Raw genomic sequence first — 18938 nt, 5'->3', positions numbered from 1 at the left:
AATCACCCTGAAATCTACCCCAGAGACTAGGGATGCTGCCCAACAGCCTGACACTACCCTAGAGCCTGACACTGCCCAACAGCCTGACACTGCCCAACAGCCCACCTCAGAAATTAACCACTCAGATTGGATGGGGGTAATGGAAGAGAAGATATGCCAGGCACTGAGGGAATAGTCTTCCCCAGCTGGTGGGAAACCCTGTCCCAGCCTCAAAGCAGGAGAGTCTGATGGTGCAGCAGCAGAACCCAGAGATGTTACAACTGTCCAGGTTCCAGCTGAACCACAAGGACAGCCACATCCAGCAGCAGTCCCCTCTGTGAAGGGGAGGAAGTATAAGGCCAAATATGTACGCCCAGTTAATGATGATGGGGAACCAGGGCCCTCACAACCAGTTGGGGAGCCAGAAATCATCACCAATTCCCTGTTTCACAACAGTCTCTGTAATCTGTGAAAAGACATTGTGTGACAGGGGTTAAGCAACCTGGTTACTTTGGGTTTGGGACCTTATGGTGTAGTGGTTTTAGTCTGCCAATTTGAGTTTCCTGGCCAATGCACTAAATAATGTGGTGGGTTGAGCACCCACTAGAATTATTTACTCCTTTTCTGCTGCGAGATAGGATTAGGAGAAGAGCAAAGCAGGCTTAAAACCTTAAAGTGTATAAAGAACACATTATTTAAACAGAACTGAAAGAAAAAAAATAATCAGAATAAAACCTTCAGAATACTTCTCCTCCCCCCACAACCTTCTTTTCTTTCCCACTGACAACATACAGAGACAAAACCTTAGGACTTAGGTCAGTTGACCACCTCTAAAATAGTCTTTCATCAGTTCTTTTAGGGAGACAAGTCTCTTTTGCCATGTCATGGAGACTTCTCCACAGTAAAACAGTTCTCTCGTGGCTTCAATTCTCACAAATAGCAGCCTTTGTGAAGTCCCTCCCATCTCATGCCGCCTTCCCACAACTGCGTTCATGGGCCATGTCAAACTCATGGGGTATTATTTTAAGGATGAGCTGTTCAAAGCAAAGGTTCTCTTCATCTATCTCTGAGATCATCTTCATCTCTGAGAACAGAGGTCTTCTTCTTTCCCTGGGGGCAGAGGATCTTCATCACTCTCATCTCTCTCTCTGTTCAAGCTTCTCATGAGATCACAGCTACTTCAACATTTACTTGCTTCAGCACAAATGCCTTTGCTCATGTCTGCAATTTGAACACTCCATCCTCCCATACTGTTCTCATGAATTAAAGGGATATTCTAGTGTATCACAGTCCATCACCATGGCCTTGCAAAAGAATTTCAGCCTAAGACTAAGGCATGTCCTCATTCTCCTCCCATCTGGGACTTTACTCCTTCTTCACTGACCTTGGTGTCTTCATGTTGTTTCTTTACATGTCTTCACTCTGTCCTTTTCTCTCACTTGAGAGGGGATCAATGTTCTGCAAGTTTCATCTGTGCAATGAAAGAGTTAATATCTTGCCTGGAGCCTGACGTGGTTATGATGGTTTCTACTGGGCAGTGGCTGAAGCAGTCACGGTGATAGATTCAGGCCGTGCTGGGGGCTGTGCCAGCATCTTGGGGCTCAGCCAGAATGGCACTGCAGCAGAGGCAGGGCCCAGTCTGGCCCGGCCCTGCCAGGCCTGTGCTAGAGGAGGGGAGAAAACTGGTCCGGTGGCAGGATGTTAACAGCTGCTGGGGCCTGGCCCGGCCAGGACGGGGCCCAGTGGGCTCCCCGGGAAGGGGCTCAGCACCTCAGCAGGGAGGGAGCCAGGCTGGCCTGTTACCTGTTCCCAGGCCAAAAGAAGAAAGCTTTCCCAGGGTTTGTTTGACTTTTAACATGTGTGTTCATAGAGGCATGTTCAGCTTCTTAGTAGTTTAACAAGGTGTCAATATTCAAACTAGACACTACTTGGTTTTGTTAGGCATGGAGGAAACTGTTAGCAGCTTCTCTTAGAAAAATCACTTCTGTGGGTGGCTTCTACCCTCCTCACTAAATGTCAGTCAATGCAAAACCAGCACATATGGGTACAGGCATGCAACTAGATAGTGGTGATGCAAGGAATTTGGGGTCCTTGACCCAGAACAGGGGTATTGATCAAGTGTTTTTGAGGGAGCCAGGGCCCCTTCCTCTCTGGGAGCAACTTTTAATAAGAGAGAGGTTTGTTCAGAGACAGAATGCAAGAGCACCATCATAGAATGCCCTGGAAGACCATGGAGGAAGGGATCCACTGGATGAGAGAGGTGGCAGTATTGGAGATACATTTTGGATGGGATGGACAACACGATAATGACCCTCAAAAGGTCAGGTGCACAGAGCAAATGTGGAGCTTTGCACATCTGGGGCCATCTGAATACTCTAACTTCATGGCAACAATGCATTTTGAGGACAACCAAGAGAGAGTGAGTTCTGTAGCCAGCAAAGTTGGGAATTATGACAGCATGATCCATGGCCTGATGCAGACTCACGTCTCTGCTGTGGTTGAGAGTTTCAAAGGGGAGATGAGGGAGAACTGATTTGCAGAAAAAAGACTCCACAACTATTAAGATTTAGTTGAAGAGTAGATAGGTATTTCTATTAGCACCGGGCACAATGCGCACTCTTTCCCAAAGGCATGTGCAACTCCAAAGAGTTACCTTTCTCTACTTATTCTCTAAAATGTTACATATGCATTAAGTTGTCTATCAGTATTTATCACCTAACCCTGCCTATTCTCGCTTTGTATTAAAATGAACTTTTCAGTCTTTTGCACCTGTGCAATGCCCTCTGGTGGTCGTCAGTGGTCTTCATGATGAAGTAAAACAAGTCTTCCTTTCGTTTGAACTTTTCACCCTGTCCTCTTGTGCATGCTCACTGGCTTCTTGGTCCCACTTCGAGCCGCAAGGCTAGCCTTGGTTGTAAGTCTTCCTTATCACCATTTCAAGCAGACAGTTTCTTTCTTATCTGCTAGCCTTGCATTTTTTCCATCTTGCTGTTGCAAGCAATGGCCTTGCCTCCTCTAGTTAGCCTAGCAAATGTTGAGCAGGATACACTGTTCAGACTATTATCCCTAATTGATCAAACTTTGAGTTTTAGCCCCCTTGTTTCAGAAGTTTCCATGTGGCACCAGTGCAAACCAGAGGCCCCGATGTCAGAGCCTGACATCTCCCAGCTAGGGAGAGGGGATACACCCCATGGGCTGGCCTGTGGTTCTTCCTGTGTGACCATGGGGAAGATATGAGAAGGTGGGATGGAAAACCCACTTCTGTCCTTGCAGCATGGGTGCATCAACTCAAGAAGGAAAACATTAACTGAGGGAGTGAAGGTGGAGTGAAGGTAAAATGAAGGTAGCCTCAGCCTCTCGTGACTGAGCCGCTAGATATAACAGAAAGCAGGATAATATGTCTGATCCCCTTGAAGGAACCTCTAGAATGTATGTCCATGGAGGCACTGATAACCAGGGCTAGAGGGGCCTCACCTCTGGCCAGGAAGAGGAACGAGAGAATGGGGTCTTTTGGACTGCATGGATCCGATGGCCTGGCACATGAGAGCCACAAAAACACAAAGCATTGGTTGATACTGGTGCGCAGTGTACTCTAATGCTATTGGGACATATGGGGGCAGAACCTGTTTCTATTGCTGCGGTGACAGGGGGAATGCAGCAATTGACCTTGTTGGAAGCTAAGGTGAGCCTGACGAGGAAGGAGTGGCAGAAACATCCGATTGTGATTGGCCCAGAGGCCCTGTGTATTCTGGGCATAGACTTCCTCCAGAACGGCTATTACAAAGACCCAAAATGGCTCAGGTGGGCTTTTGGGATAGCTGCTGTGGAGGCTGAGTGCATTAGGCAATTGAATATCTTGCCTGGACTGTGAGAGGATCCTCCTGCAGTTGGACTCCTGAGGGGCTGGTTTTTTTTCGGGGGGGGGGGGGGGGGTGGAAGCACAGAGGTGGCTTCTGTGAGAAGTGTGAGAAGTGTGAGAAGCTGCTGGAAGCTTTCACCATGTCCAGCAGAGTCAATCCCTTATGGCTCTGAGGATGGACGTGCCTCTGGCCAAGACTGGGACAATTGGAGATGGTGGTAACGCCACTGTGATAACATGTTTAAGAAGAAATAAAAACAAATTTTGGAGGGCAGTTTTAATTCCAGCTAGAGAAGAGGAAGCGGTGAGAACATGTGAGGGAAACAACATGGAGACACCAAGGTCAGTGAAGATGGAGGGGGAGGAGGTGTTCCAGGCATCAGAGCCAAGATTCCTCTGCAGGCCGTGGTGATGATCATGGTGAAGCAGGTTGTCCCTCTGCAGCCCATGGGGATCCACGGGGGATGCAGAGATACACTCACAGCCTGTGGGGGAGGTGCCCACGCCAGAGTGGGTGGATGCCTGGTGTTGGGGGTTAGGTTTGTTCGCTTTTTATTCTAAAGAATTTTTTCCCCATAAATTACTAGGAGACTAAGTACTGGGTGCTTAAGGGTGCTTGACCAAAACAAAGAGGTGGCTGAAAGTTTGGAGGGGGAGATAACGCGAGTTTTGGGGCAGGTAAAGGACAGAGCTGGAGGCAGCTTTGGGCTTTTGCTCTGGGCATCGCATCAGAGAGGACACAGCCAGACTGCTGCTTGCTGTGAGAGGAGCTCACTGTCACCAGAAAGTCCGGCCCAAGGAAATCTACCATCATCTGCTCGCGTGCCCTGGAATTCTTAGCTCCTCCGCCTGCCCTGCTGGAGTTGGGCAGGCCCTGCCCCCCTGCCCCGCCATCGCGGCTTCTTCGGCACTGCTCTTTTTGCTACAGTGTGACTCTGAACCCCCCTGCCTTGCCGGGACATCCTGCCATTCCAGCCACCAGCCCGGGACTCTCCACTGTTCCAGCCTGGTGCTCTCGGAGTCCTGCACCAAGACCAAACTGCCCTGGGTTTTGTAAAGCAAAGCCCTCAAGGTTCTTGGTACTGTTTTGTTATTAATGCTGTAGTTGGGGTTTTTTTGCTTTGTTATACATACTAGTAAAGAACTGCTATTCCTATCCCCAAATCTTTGCCTGAAAGTGTCTAACTGCAAATTTATAATTGGAAAATGTAGGGGGGTGGTTTACGTTCTCCATTCCAAGGGAAACTCCAGATTTCCCTGGCAGATACCTGTCTTCCCAAACCAAGACACCTGGAGAAGGCTGCGGTCCAGTGGAAGACCCATGGAGAGAGGGGGCCCTGCTCCCAAGCTGGGGCAGCCTGTCCTTGGAGGACTGCACCCCGTGGAAGAGTGACCCACACCACAGAAGTTTTGAGTGGACAGCTACCCCATCTACCTGTTGAATAGGTTAATAAGACTCCAGGCTGTGGTGGAAATTGTGTCAAACCATACATTGGTTGCTCTTGAATTATTAACCAGACAACATTCCCAAATGCGGGCTTATGTGTATCAAAATTGCATAGCTTTAGACTACCTGTTAGCTGAAGAGGGAAGTGTGTGTGGAAAATTCAATGAGTCTGAGTGCTGCATAGAAATTGATAATTATGGGGAGACCATCAGAGGTCTGGCAGCTGAAATAAAAAAAATAGCCCATGTACCAGTTCAAAAATGGAACTCTATCCTCCAAGCTTCATGGTGGGATCAGTTGTTTAGGGAAGGAGCTTGGTGGAAAAAGGTAGCATTCTTCATCTTATGTTCCATAGCTGGAGTTATATTTCTGCCCTGTTTGATACCTTGCTTTATTCGATTAATACATTCTGTAGTGCAAGGCATGCAAATAGCAAAGCTGCCTACAGATCCAGAACTTGCAGTAGAAAAAGGTGGCCAAACCTCTAAAGTATCAAAGATAATGGCACTGGGGGAGGGGGAAAAGAGAAGCAAAGCAGCCGAGGCTTTAGCTAAATTTGAGGAGAAAGTAAAGGAAAAAAACATTGCCTATCAGAAATACTATTGTTATATATATGTTATAAAGTTGGCTTTTCACAAAATGTGTGCTATATGATTAATAATGTTGTGGTAAGGATATAGAATATAAGTTTTTTATTTCTGCTTTTAGAAAATTAGGCACAGTGGTAGTAACTGATGTAGTATGCTTAAACTGTCTGTTTGGTCAGGATAACATCCAGTGAACATGTAAAGAAGACCCTGCTATTGATATACCATCAGCATCTACCACCTGAAGAAAGCATGGACCAAGGCCCAAGCTGGAGGCAATAATGAAGACACAGCCATGAAACATGCATGCTCTAAAAAGGCGGACCCAAGGAGGGACCATGCAAAACAGTTCCTGGAGTATGGAAACTAGTTTATGGAAAAATATGAATATTCACAAAATGATGCAATAGAAAGGGTATTTAACAAATGTCTCTGAGATAGCAAGGTGTGGACTTGGCTAAATGCCAAGTCACCCGGCCAGCCGTAATTGGCTTTTTTATCTCCTAATTGTCTTAATTTTTTTATTAAACATATTTCTTAAAAATTTACCAAAAAGTGAACCTCGTTTTTCACACTATGAAAAATGCCAAGAGGAATGGGATGATTATGATAGGTGGGAAGATGATTAAGGGTGTTTCTATAGATGTTTGTTGTCACTATAAGGTATACGAAGCACTACTGGTGTAAGGGAAAATTGGTTAGAAAATTAGAAGAATAGAATGGCTGCTTAGAATAGTTTGCTAAGAATATTTTGCTCAGAAGGTGTTAAAAATGGGCGGAGATAATATTTTTCTCCTTAAAATGCCTTTATTAATCATCTCTTACAATGGTTGCTTGAGGGGTTTGGCCGCCCGGTGCGCCCTGGAGGAGGAGGGTCCTTTCAGCTCTGCAGCAGGAAGTTCAGCAGGGCTGGAGAACTCTTCCTTCACTGGGAGTGTTCCCGGAGTTCTGAATTCCCTTTGTTTGCCTCGGGGTCTCACTTCTGGCTCGGTACTTTTAAGTCACAGTGAGCCATAAAAACTGGAAAAATCAGTTCCACTGAGGCTCTAGGGTACACACGGCCTAGTATTGGTTTTTGTGGGTTTAAATTTCACCTAGGTTTATTTTTATAAGGGGTTTTTAGGTGTTAAAAGGGTCCCGAGATGCACCTGGGATTTTTAATTAGCATGTACGGGGTCGCCCCGGGAAGCAGGGCCTGCAGGCTCTAACGACCACATGGCAGTTTCGCAATCAGTTATGGCGTTTTGGAGGTCTCGATGGTGGGCAGCGCCGGGGCTGTGAGGTGGGGACGGAGCGTGGCAGGCGCGGGTTCTTTTTTTGGAGCGGGGCGGCGGTCTGGCGGCCCGGGGACGCGGCACAGGAGCCCCGGGACGCGCCGTCCAGCAGCGGCGGCAGCGGCAGGGGCGCCCGGAGCCTGGAGCCCGTGGCAGTGGCGGGCGGGGGTCGGGGCCGGGCGGCCCCGCTCACTCTCGGCTTTCTCGGCGGCGCTCGCGACGCCATCTCTCGCAGACAGCCGCCCGCACGGGAGGGGAGACCAGGGGCGAGGCCCGCGCCTCACCTCCCTTCGAAGCCCTCTCTCTCGGTCCTCGGCGGCTGGGGTCCCCGCGGTGGGCAGCGCCGGGCCCCAGCGGCAGGCGACTCGCTCCGGCATCGGGGGTGGGGGCCAGAGCCGTGGTGCCGGGCTTCTTTGAAGGGAGCGCGCGAGCCCGCTCCCGAGGTTTGTTTTTAAGGTGGTCCGGGGTCTGGGGGGGGGGGTTGCAGGCTTTCTCTCTCTTTCAAGGCGGCAGGCAGTCCACTCTGGGTCGGAGGGAGGGTGCCCGCGGGTGGCTTTTAAGTGACCAGGCAACCCCCCCTTTACTGCCCCCCCCCTCCCCAGGGGAGGGGACCACGGAGGTGGCTTTCCACTGCTACATTACAAAATAAACATTCAAGATATTAATACACTTATTACATAACAATCAAGGGTTTCAATTTTCCAAATTTCATTCTTTTCAGAAGGGACGCAGGTAAAAGACTGGTCAATAAAACACAAATTAATGTGCCCATGTAGAAGGGGAGGCTCACTGTTATATGTGATGTATGTATAAAGTAATTCGTGCTTGGAAATGAAAGAATCTAAAATTGGAAGTTTGCAAGCTGTGACCAGGGAAAGCTGATTTGCAACTGTGAAGCACGGGCGGCTTCAAGGAAGAAATACAAATTTACAACAGAAAAGAGCTGCTGCAGTCGGAGATGAGTAGTTATCAGGTGCACCTGGGTGATTGATATCTGATGTGCATCTGGGATAAGACAATCAGAGTCATCATGGGTGTGCATCCCAATGCCGACTTCTTGGAAAACTAATCAAGCTCTCATCTCTGCCCGGAAAGCAGTCTCAGAAAACAGAAGTCCCAAAAGAAGACACATGAATATGCGAACTGAGCAAAAGTGGACAAAGAATCCTGCCTTAGGGGAAATAAACTGTCTATAAACTGGCCCCTCAGCGGCCGGATTTGTTTACAGGGAAGGTTCGGTGCGATAGAGGCTCAACACAGGTTCACCCAATACCGATCCCAGGATTGGTATTGTACTTTTTTATTGTGGCTTTCCGCGATTGCTTTTTGTAGAGAAATAAAATTTATTTTTGATTATTAATCTGGCTATTTCGTTTATAACACTCCAGAATAGGTGGAACCAAGGGGAGGAATGACCTCATTACTTGTGCTTCTAATTGGAGATTCTTCTCAATTATGCTAATTTGTTAAATCTATTAAACTGTATTTGCCCTATGTAGAGTGGGCATTTTTCCATATCTGCACCTGGAGACCTCCAACTAAAGACCAACTTTTATATTACTTCCTATACTAATATTGTCTCAAAAGTGTGTTGTTTAAGGCATCAATTCTCTGGCACCCCAGGTGGTACTGTGACCTTGGGACCTTGTAGCCTCCCTCTGGACTGGATCCGATACATCTTGCAAGGAATTCTTCTCTGCTGGCAACTTTTAGAGAATTTCCCTGCACTGGCCTGAGGTGAGGAGCCATGGTCCTGGGACCCTGCAGGAGGTATCATAAAACCAGCTCTTTTCATTGTGCATTATGTATCTGTGTAATTTCAGTAATTGCTAGCAATTTGTTTGTTTGTTTTCCAGAACTTTTGGGTTCTTAGGAACCAAATTGCAATCTTTTGAAGCATCCCATTGACTTTGTAAGGTTTGTGCAGTCACTTATTTTAGTTCGGAGTGGTGTGGAGGGGGCACTTGCTTTTGAAGTGGTTTCTCAAGTGCTTTTTTTCCTTTCACCGCATATCGCAGCTTGCCCCAGCCCAGCTCGGCTTGGGGGAGAGGTGGAGGGTGTGTGTGTGTGCGCGTGTGTGACTGGCTGAGTCGGTTTATTGGTGGAGAGGGGCGAATTTATTTAGCACACATATTTAGCACGTGCAAGTTTTGATGGTTGTGCTCGCCTGGGCAAGCACAGGTGCCAGCTTAGTCTAGGCAGTGTTTTTGGAGGGGCTGGGTTTGGTGCATGCACCATTGTGGAAAAGGGGGGAGGGGCACCCAAGTAACTCCTATATTGTAGTAAACGTGGGCTGTGTTCCATCTGTGGAAAGAGAGGTCCCAGACCTCACCAAGTTGGAGCGGGCCAGTCCGGAGAGAGGCTCGGCTTCTTTTGTGACTGAGGAAGGGATTTTTTTCAGTTTTATCAGGATTTCAGCGTGCAAACAGCCCCTGCCACCGTGGCTGACATCATGGGATGGTGCTGCAAGGTATGGAGGCCACGGCCCCTGAGACGGAAGTGCAGGAACAGTTGCCCTGAAAGTGGTGGCTGAGGTGGCCCCTGCCACCGCCTTGGAAATGGCCATGGCCAGGAGATGGGGCAGAGAAGGAAAAGCCTGCACAGCACTGGCACCAGGACCTGGCCTGGGGCCACCGGGCCAGCTGCCAGGCAGCCATGGCCCGGTCTGGATACTGCCCCCAGGGCCCACCCACACAGCCATTTCCAGAGCCGAGAATGTGGGACCTGCAGGTGGTGATTTAACCTCCATGGGTGGCGCTGCTTCTGATGCGTTGGAAAGGCCGACCTGGAAAAGAAACTGGACAGATCTAGAGAATAAAGTAGATATGTATTGAAAGGCCTTTAAGGGTATATCTTTGGCAGCACAGGAGCCTGACCAGGGCTAAACTCGAGATGGACTTAAAATGGTCACAAAATGGACAACGGGTCATGAGGTCTTACACTTTTATAAGTTTTGGTCTATTTGCATACTGGGTTTTAATTGTCCAATTACAGCTTCAGGTTGTGTGCCCGAGTTCCTACGCCCCTAAGGTCTGGCCCTGGCTAGCTGTGGACCTCGAGGGGGGAAATCTGGGCTAGGACAAAGATAAAAGAAAAAAGGCACTCTTATCCCTTGTGAGAAACAGTCCCACAGGTTTAATGTAGAACTAACACCTTAAGATCCAGGAGGAAAAAGAGGGAGTGACCCCCCGTTTGGGGAGTTTTAAGCCCTAGAGGAGAGGGGGAGGGGAGGGGGGGGTCTGTTGACCAATGGGGGCTGACCCAAGGGGAGGGGAGAGATAGAGGGTATCAAGTGTTGAAGCTGCAAAGGTACCTGGGGAGGTGTGACCAAGAAACACCTAGTGCAAAAATGAACTAATTACTTAGTGCAATGCATCTCACCCTTGTGTGTTATAATAAAGTTGAAAGAAAGGCGTCGGGCCTACTCAGATGCAGAATGAGTACTTGCCCACCACTTCTGATTTGCAGGCAGTTTTGCCTGCTCTTGGCCTGCAAGTTCTGCATGGCAGACTTCCGAGGTAGTAGGGATTAAACCATTGAGGGCTTTTAAAACTAGGCAGCGTAGGATTCCAAACACCAATACAATTAAAAACAAAACAGCAAAGAACAAGATTGTCATAATTATCAAAGTCCACCACCCCAAGAGTCCCCAGCCTTTGAACATCCCACTGATCCAGTCCTTGGATTCTTGCTTCATCTGTCCAACCATGCTTTTCAGTTCTTTGAGGGTGGTGTGGACATTGGATGCTTTTGATGTTAAATTCATGCAAGAGAGTCCTTCAAATTCCTGGCATTCGTGTCCATGCAGCAGCAGGAGGAAGTCAATGGCAGCATAGTTTTGGAGAGTTTCCTGCCTGGTAATTTCCTCATCTTCTAGGAGGGAGCTGATGGTGGTGGATGTTAAGTTTTCCTGTTTGACTACCCAGCACTCTAGGTGGCCCAATTCACCTAGAGCTTTGGCTGCTGCGACCCAGGGAAGGAAGAGAGACACAGTGACTCTTTTTGATTTCAACCAATGAAAAACTTCTGAATTAAAATTTGGGTCCAAATTGCTAACGCTTCTCTTATGAATTCTGTTAGCCAAATTGTTTTTCTGAGTCCATTCACCAATCATGGTTTGGTTGGGTGCCAACAGAGACAACCACCCGATGGTACATGGCCCTCCTAGAAGCCGGGATGGGATGCCTACCCATGCCCAATCTCCACAAATTAGGAATAAACCCTTAGGGAGGCTCTTGGGGTGTGAATGGTATGGATTGTCTACTGCAACATGGCTCAGAATATTACACCAATTTCTTGCAGTGAACTCTTCTTGATATTGTAGTATGTTGTGAAAAGCTTTAGTTCTAGATAGTGGGGTGAAGACAAAATGAATGCAGTATGGTCCTGGAGAGGAACCCAACAATTCTAATTCTTGGGGTTTCTGTGCTGCTTTGGGCAATTTTGGTAGCCACTCTTCTATGGGATTTTTTATCATTACAGCCCATCAATGGCGTATCTCGTTTGGGTGTGTGCCGTGTGATTTTGGATTTGGATTGGGCATATGTGTGTCAAACCTGTCTGGATACTCTCCAGCTTGCAGGGGAATCCCTACCAGGCAGGTAGACATTGGGTCCTTTGCTGCTGCTGTAGACCGGCATATATTTTCTAGTTGAAGTGTCTGTGCCAGGGTCACCCAGATGTTTTGGCGTGGCTGAGGGATGATCCACGCAGCTGTCAGATTGCTCAGTGCAAACAGGATGACAATTCTGACAGGGTTCATCGTGAAGCTGAGGGGAAGTAGGTTTTTTTTTTTTTCTAAAAGGAAACACAAACATGTTTAAAGCATATTAACAATCTGAAATCTGCTGGAATTAACCTGATACTTAAGAAGGTTCTGTCTTCTTCCGGCAATGTCTTCTTTTTGAAACAGCTGTTGCTTCTCTTCATCTTCTGCTGGTGCTGGATTTTTTGGAACAAAAGGTTTTACCCACTTTTGGGGTATCCAGCATGGGCCTGAAGGGGTGGAGATGCATGCATAGCCACGCCCCCAGGTCACGAATTTATAGGGACCTTTGATTTCCCAGGTTTCTGGGTCCCTAATTAAAACTGCTGGACGCTGTGACAACTTAAACTGATTACCGCTGTTAAAGTGACGTACCACCGGAGGACTCATATTTTCAAATGAACAATTCAGAAAATTGATTGTAAACATTGCTTTGCAGAGTTTCTGTGGTGGTGACATCCACGCTGTGGAACTATTTTGCCTAGCCAGGGCTTTTCTGAGCATCTGGTGGGCATGCTCAACTATAGCTTGGCCTGTGGGGGAGTGGGGGATGCCTGTTATATGCTCCACTCCCCACTGCTGGACAAACTCTAGGAATTCCTTGCCTTTGTTTGCTGGGCCATTGTCAGTTTTGATTTTCTTAGGGATCCTCAGTACTGAAAATGCTTGCACAAGATGTTTCTTGGCATGTGCAGCCGTTTCTCCTGCGTGGACAGAGGCATAAACTGCACTTGAATAGGTGTCAATGCTTACATGTGCATATTTTAGGCAGATGAAACTAGGAATGTGTGTGATGTCTGTTTGCCACTCTTCACAGCTTCCAAGCCCTCTGGGGTTAACTCCCATACCTAGTGATGGCATGGCTTGTTGTTGGCAGTCAGGGCAGGTGACCACAATGGCACAAGCCTGACTGCGTGTTAGTTGGAATTGATGCATTAGGCCTGGTGCATTTTGATGGTACTGCTGGTGACTTAGCTTTGTCTGTTGGAAAACATCTGGAAGGCATGCCAATTCTGCTGGGGCTGCAAGGGAATCTGCCTTACGATTACCCTCTGTGTTCTTTTCCTCCCCAGAAAGCTTGACTGGGAGATGAATACACGCAAAGTCACAACCAGCCAGCTCACACAGTCTCAGCCTGGATTTCTGGATCAGCTGAGCTATTAGCTCTTGTGGCCTTGTGATAGTCTTGGATCTTTGGCAGGAGAGAAAGACCCACTCTGTTATTAAGAGCGAATCTCTCTGCTCTTCGATCCATTGAAATATCAAACCATGCAAGTGTGGCAATTTTCCCAGAACAATGAATTTGAAAGGCAGTTCAGGCTGGTAGCGGTGAGCTTGCCTTTCAGTCAAAGCCTTTTGTGCTTTTGTTATTGCAGCTTTTGCCTCTGGGGTCAGTTCCCTGGGAGAGAGCAGCTCTCTCCTCCCTCAATAAATTGTTGAGGGGTGCTAAGTCTTTGTTGGTTAGACCAAGCCAGGGCCTGACCCAGTTAGATGACCCACACAGGGAATGGAGATCTGCTAGGGTTTTGGGATCACTCTTAATTTCCAGTTTTTGCGGAACAATGGATCTCTCAGTGATCTCCAAGCCTAGGTACTTCCAAGGTGGCATCTTTTGAACTTTGTCTTCCTGCAGTTGGAATCCAGCAGAGGTTAAAACATTAACCACTATGTCAAGCATGTGTTGCAGTATAGTGTCATCGGGGGCACACACAAGCACATCATCCATGTAGTGGAGGATGATGGCTTCCTTTCTTTTGGTGCATACCGGGGACAGTAATGAGGCTACGTACTGTTGGCAGATCGAAGGACTGCATTTTAGACCCTGCAGCAAAATCTTCCAATGATAGCACTTCATTGGGGCTTTGCTATTGATGGTAGGAACTGAGAACGCAAACCGTGGGGCATCTTCTGGGTCTAGTGGAATTTGGAAGAAGCAGTCTTTGATATCTAAGACCACTAATTGTCAATTTTGGGGGAGCATGGTTGGGGAAGGCATCCCTGGTTGGAGTGACCCCATGTCCTGTATCACCTTGTTTATTTCTTGGAGGTCATGAAGGAGCCTCCACTTATTCTTCCCTGGTTTTTTTTTATTACAAAGACCAGGGAATTCCAAGGACTGGTTGTTTCCTCTATGTGACCTTTTGCCAATTTTTCTTCTACAAGCTCTTCGAGCACCTTAGGTTTTTCATTACTGAGTGGCCACTGATTTATCCAGACTAGGGTATTGTCCAGCCATGTTAACTTTTGAGTAGGGTGCTCCACAGTGGCCACTTCTAAAAATCCTGGGGTTTTTTTGGGATAACTAATCTGACCCCCCACTGGGACATGGTGTCGCTCCTCCACAAGGGAGTCTTATAGTTGATAACAAACAGACGGACACTAGCCAATTTTCCATCCGGCCCCTCAATTTGTACCATGCCTTTTGAGATTTTTGCCAATTGGAGCTCTCCTATACCATGAATTCTGCCAGCCATGGGTTGCGATTCCCAATGAGAAGGCCACTTTTCCTCCAGTATAATGTTCGAGCTGCAGTCTAACAAGCCATTCATGTGGAGATGGTCTGTCCCACGGGTTAGGTTGCATCCTAGCATGGGCTTGTCCTCACCCACCACTTCTCAGTAGACATCAGGTGTTTTGCCATTTACTGGGACCTCTGCTGGAATGGGAATGGCCTGGGCAATGATTTTCCCCTTGGCCAAATAGAAGGGTGGCTGAGGCCAACGCACCAAGAGACTGAATTTAGGTATGCTCCCTTTGGTGGTCATGGGAACAATTTCAATCTCTACAGGTGTGTGCGCAGTGTCGTCAATAACAAAAAACTTACTGTCTAGTCCTGTGAGATCTACCACATCTCGTGATTTTCCAGGCAATTCTACTTCAATTATGGTCCAGTGTGTAGATCTGAAAAGAAAGGCATCTTTAGTTACAAGTTTAAAACACCTGCAAGGTTGCCAAACCTTGTTAGATAAACATTCCCTATTTTTTTCTTTTTGTTTCCCTGCACCCAGTTTTCCTCCCCCCCCCCCCCCCCCCTTTGTCTGTAGAGAGTCTTTTTTCACATTGGAACCCGCTGCATTTGTCTCATGGCACATTATGGGTTTGCGCTGGATTTTTAGTTTTTTTGACTGCTGTCTGTTTCATCTTTTTGAGCGTTTTTCTTCTTTTGCTGGTTCTGGAGACAGTGTCTGGCGAAGTGTCCAGGCTTTTTGCACAGAAAGCAGATGTTGTGTCAAGACTGTCTTGGTGAGGTCTATTGTCTAGCCTCTTCTGGCGTTGCAGCTGCTACAGTCTTTGGGTTGGTAGATTTGGGCTTTTCTTCAGGTGTGTCAAACAGCTCTGCTTTCTTGGCACATGCTTTTGCAATCTGTGTCAGCATGGGTGGAGGGTCGACAGGCAGTCCTAGAATTACCCTGCGGCAGGCCTCGTTGGCATTATTCTGTACCATGTTCTGGAGTATTTGTGCCTGTGCCACTGAGCCTTGCACCTGTCTTTCAATCGCTGCTCAAAGCCTGTCGACAAACTGCAAAAATCCTTCTGACTCATGCTGTTTAATATCAAGATAGTTACTTTGTGGTTCGATTGTCGGTAACTGGCAAAAAGCTTTTTCTGCAACCTTACAAATTTTCTCTATAATGAACTTTGATAAAACTTTAGCTTGTTCTTCTGGAACAGCCCACTGTCCCTCACCACACAAATGCTCATAGGTGATATCTCTCCCCTCTAAATCTTTAGCACCTTGAGCGATTTGATTAAGCTCCTTTAGGAGTTCTTTTAAAGATGTTTTCCAGGTATCTTCCAAGAAATCAAATTCTGAGGGAGACAACAGGCATTTAAATATTTCCTTTAGATCTGCAGGTGTTAATTCGAGAGATAAAAAAGTAGTTCTTAACATACTTTTAAATACCTTATTGTCTCTACTAAATTCCCTTTGGATTTTGCTTAATTCTTTTCTATTTTGGAAAGAGAAAGGCTGGTAGTTCCTTATTGCATTCTCTCTCCCAGAATAAGTAACAGGAGTTGCTGAAAATATTACTTCACTTGTTTGGTTTTGATTTTTAGGGCTATCTAACCCGGTTTTGTTTCTATTGGGACTGGCTGGGGGCTTGTTTTGTCCCCTGCCTTCCCCCTATCCACCCCAGGTCCTGGACTCTTTCCAGTCCCGGCTTCTTCCAGTGCCCCGGGGCCGACTCCTGCCCAGGCCCCAGCCCCACCCCCAGTCCCGGTCCATGTGGTCTCGGCAGCCCCAGCCTAGCCCCTACCCCCATCCCCGGCAGCCCTGGCCCCGCCACTATCCCCACCAGACCACGTGGCTTCAGCAGCCCCGGCAGCTTCGGCCCTGCCCCCACTCCCAGTAAGCCCGGCAACCCCGGCACTCCCGGCCACGCCCCCACCAGACCGTGTGGTTCTGGCTCTACCCTCACCCCCGCGGGGGCTGGGCGGGTAGGCAGGGGAACTGGGTGGGGGTGTGTGGGTGTCAGGTGAAGGGTGTGGAGGCTGGGTGTTGAAATGGGTGGGCGGGGGGACTGGGAAGTGGGAGTGGAGAGGGCTGTTGGGGGGGATGTGGTAACCGTGGGAACCGGGATTGCAACATCGGGGGGGGGGGGGGGGGGGGGGGGCAGAGTTGCAGGATGACATCATGCAGGGCGGGAACATGGGGGAAGGGGTGGGGGCATTTGGGGGAGGGAAGGGATTATAGGGCTGGGAGGGATTGGGGGAGGGGACATAAGGGTGAAAATGATTGTGGGAAGAGGAAAGATAGCATGGAAGGTTGTTCACATGGCCGTGGCCATTTTGGCCCCATGCCATGTTGTGAGGCTTGCTTATGGGGTAAGGACCCTTCTTTTCAGAGCTATAACAGTACAAATTTTCAGATAAAGTAGGTGGGAGAAGGGGGTAGAGGGAAGAATCTCTCTCAGCTTGCACAGGGATGCTAGAGCTAGGGTGCTGAGAGGGAAACAAGAGACCAGGGAGAATATGGCTTTCTGGCCAGGCTCCCTGCATTTTCTGGGCTGTCTCACCCTTCTCTTTCAGCTCGGGGGCAGAGGGGATGGAAGGAGGTGTTGGGGAACTGGTGGGAGGGGAGGTTTGCACTGTCTGTTCTTTTGCCTGCTTCTTATTTATTTCCTTACGAATTAAAATGAACAGTAGGAGAAATTTCGGAGCTGTTTTATCACTTGGTTTGTTACTAATGTTCCAATTTTATCCCAGTAAGAGACAGAATTTATATTTTGCTTATTAAAGTCAGGCAGAAGAGAGGACAGCCAGTGAATGAATTGCTGTAATTTCCTTTTGGAGATCTTTATGTCCAGACCTCCTAAAGCTTGTAAGATTAGGGAATATTGGTCTTTTTCCTGCACAGAGATTTTTGACCCCATTCTGGATGTTAAAATGCGGTCTGCACAGTTTTATCTACCCCATTTACAGCAAAATGCAAACCAAAACTGAAAGCAACAGTAACTCAGCTTGGAAAAGGCTCAATTTTCTCCTCCCCTCCAGTAGCGAGGCAAGATGGAGAACCTATGTGTCAGGAGAAGCCCGCAGCTTTTAAATCCACCCAACTATGTGGAGATCCTTCCCTATAGCTAAAGTTATGTGCCCCGCCACCCCACGCACTCGGAGGTCACCTCGGAGGGTCCCAAAAGATACTTACCTTCCCCTTGGAACCTCGGCTGGCTGCAGTCTGCTGTAGCAGGTCCCTCGTCCAGAAACCGATCCGTCTGGGTCTCGATGGCTTGTCAGTCCCATCCCAAACCAGAACACCGTGCAAAAAAGGGTAATTCTAGTTTGTGTAATTGATTATCCAAAGCTTGTAAAATCCACAGGTTCTAGTGGAAATCCAGCTACTCATATGGGGTCTCAGACCTTTTTGGGAGGCCCCCACGCTTGAGCACCAACCTGCCCAAGTTCCTATGGCCCTAAAGTCCAGCCCTGCCTAGCTGTGGACCTCGAGGGGGGAAATCTGGGCTAGGACAAAGATAAAAGAAAAAAGGCACTCTTATCCCTTGTGAGAAACAGTCCCACAGGTTTAATGTAGAACTAACACCTTAAGATCCAGGAGGAAAAAGAGGGAGTGACCCCCCGTTTGGGGAGTTTTAAGCCCTAGAGGAGAGGGGGAGGGGAAGGGGGGGGTCTGTTGACCAATGGGGGCTGACCCAAGGGGAGGGGAGAGATAGAGGGTATCAAGTGTTGAAGCTGCAAAGGTACCTGGGGAAGTGTGACCAAGAAACACACAGTGCAAAAACTAACTAACTGCTTAATGCAATACAACAGTTGTGAAGTCTCATCCTTCTTGTTTTCTCTCTTCAGCCCAGTGTCTATGCTTTTGGGCCTGAAAGTTGTAACAGTTGTTCTTGGTCTCCATCTGGGAAAGGATTCGTTTTGTCTACCTACTCTGTGAAGAGAGCTTACTAACGCTTAATGTGAGGCTCAGAACTACACCCCTAGGCAGCACAGAATCTGAAAAACTTGAAAGCAAAAACTTAAGGTATCATTTCCCCCCTTTAGAAGCTTGGTAAGACCTTTTCCTTGTCGAGTCTTTATTCTAAAGATCTGCTAATAATAGGTATTCAATAACAGATAAGTATCTAACAATAGTAAACAACTAACAACAATAAACATCTAGCAGTAGTAATGTCTTGTACAGTTGAGTATCATGCAAAGAAGAATAATGATTATTGTGAATAGTTCTTTAGGCACAGAAGAGGAATCATGTAAAGCATGTTTTTGTCTGCATCACTCTCTGTTTTTACAGTTGTTTCAGGAGCAGAAGCTTTCTTAACTCTGGAGCAGTGAATCCATGGTCCTTTGCCAGCAACTTTGACTGTGGTGAGGGTGGTCAGCAGAACTTGGAATGGTCCTCTCCACCTGGCTTGTTGTCTTGGTTTGGAAAGGCAGGTGTGTGCCAGGAAAAGCCGGAGCTTCCTTTGGAATGGAGGATGTAAATTCCGTCCCTCTGAATTATTATAATTTTGAAATTAAGGGGGTTTCAGGCAAAGATATGGGAATAGGAATAACAGTTCTTTAATGG

Source organism: Zosterops lateralis, assembly GCF_965231275.1.
Source record: "Zosterops lateralis genome assembly, chromosome: W".
NCBI lineage: Eukaryota > Metazoa > Chordata > Aves > Passeriformes > Zosteropidae > Zosterops > Zosterops lateralis.
Note: the sequence above shows the minus strand (reverse complement) of the source record.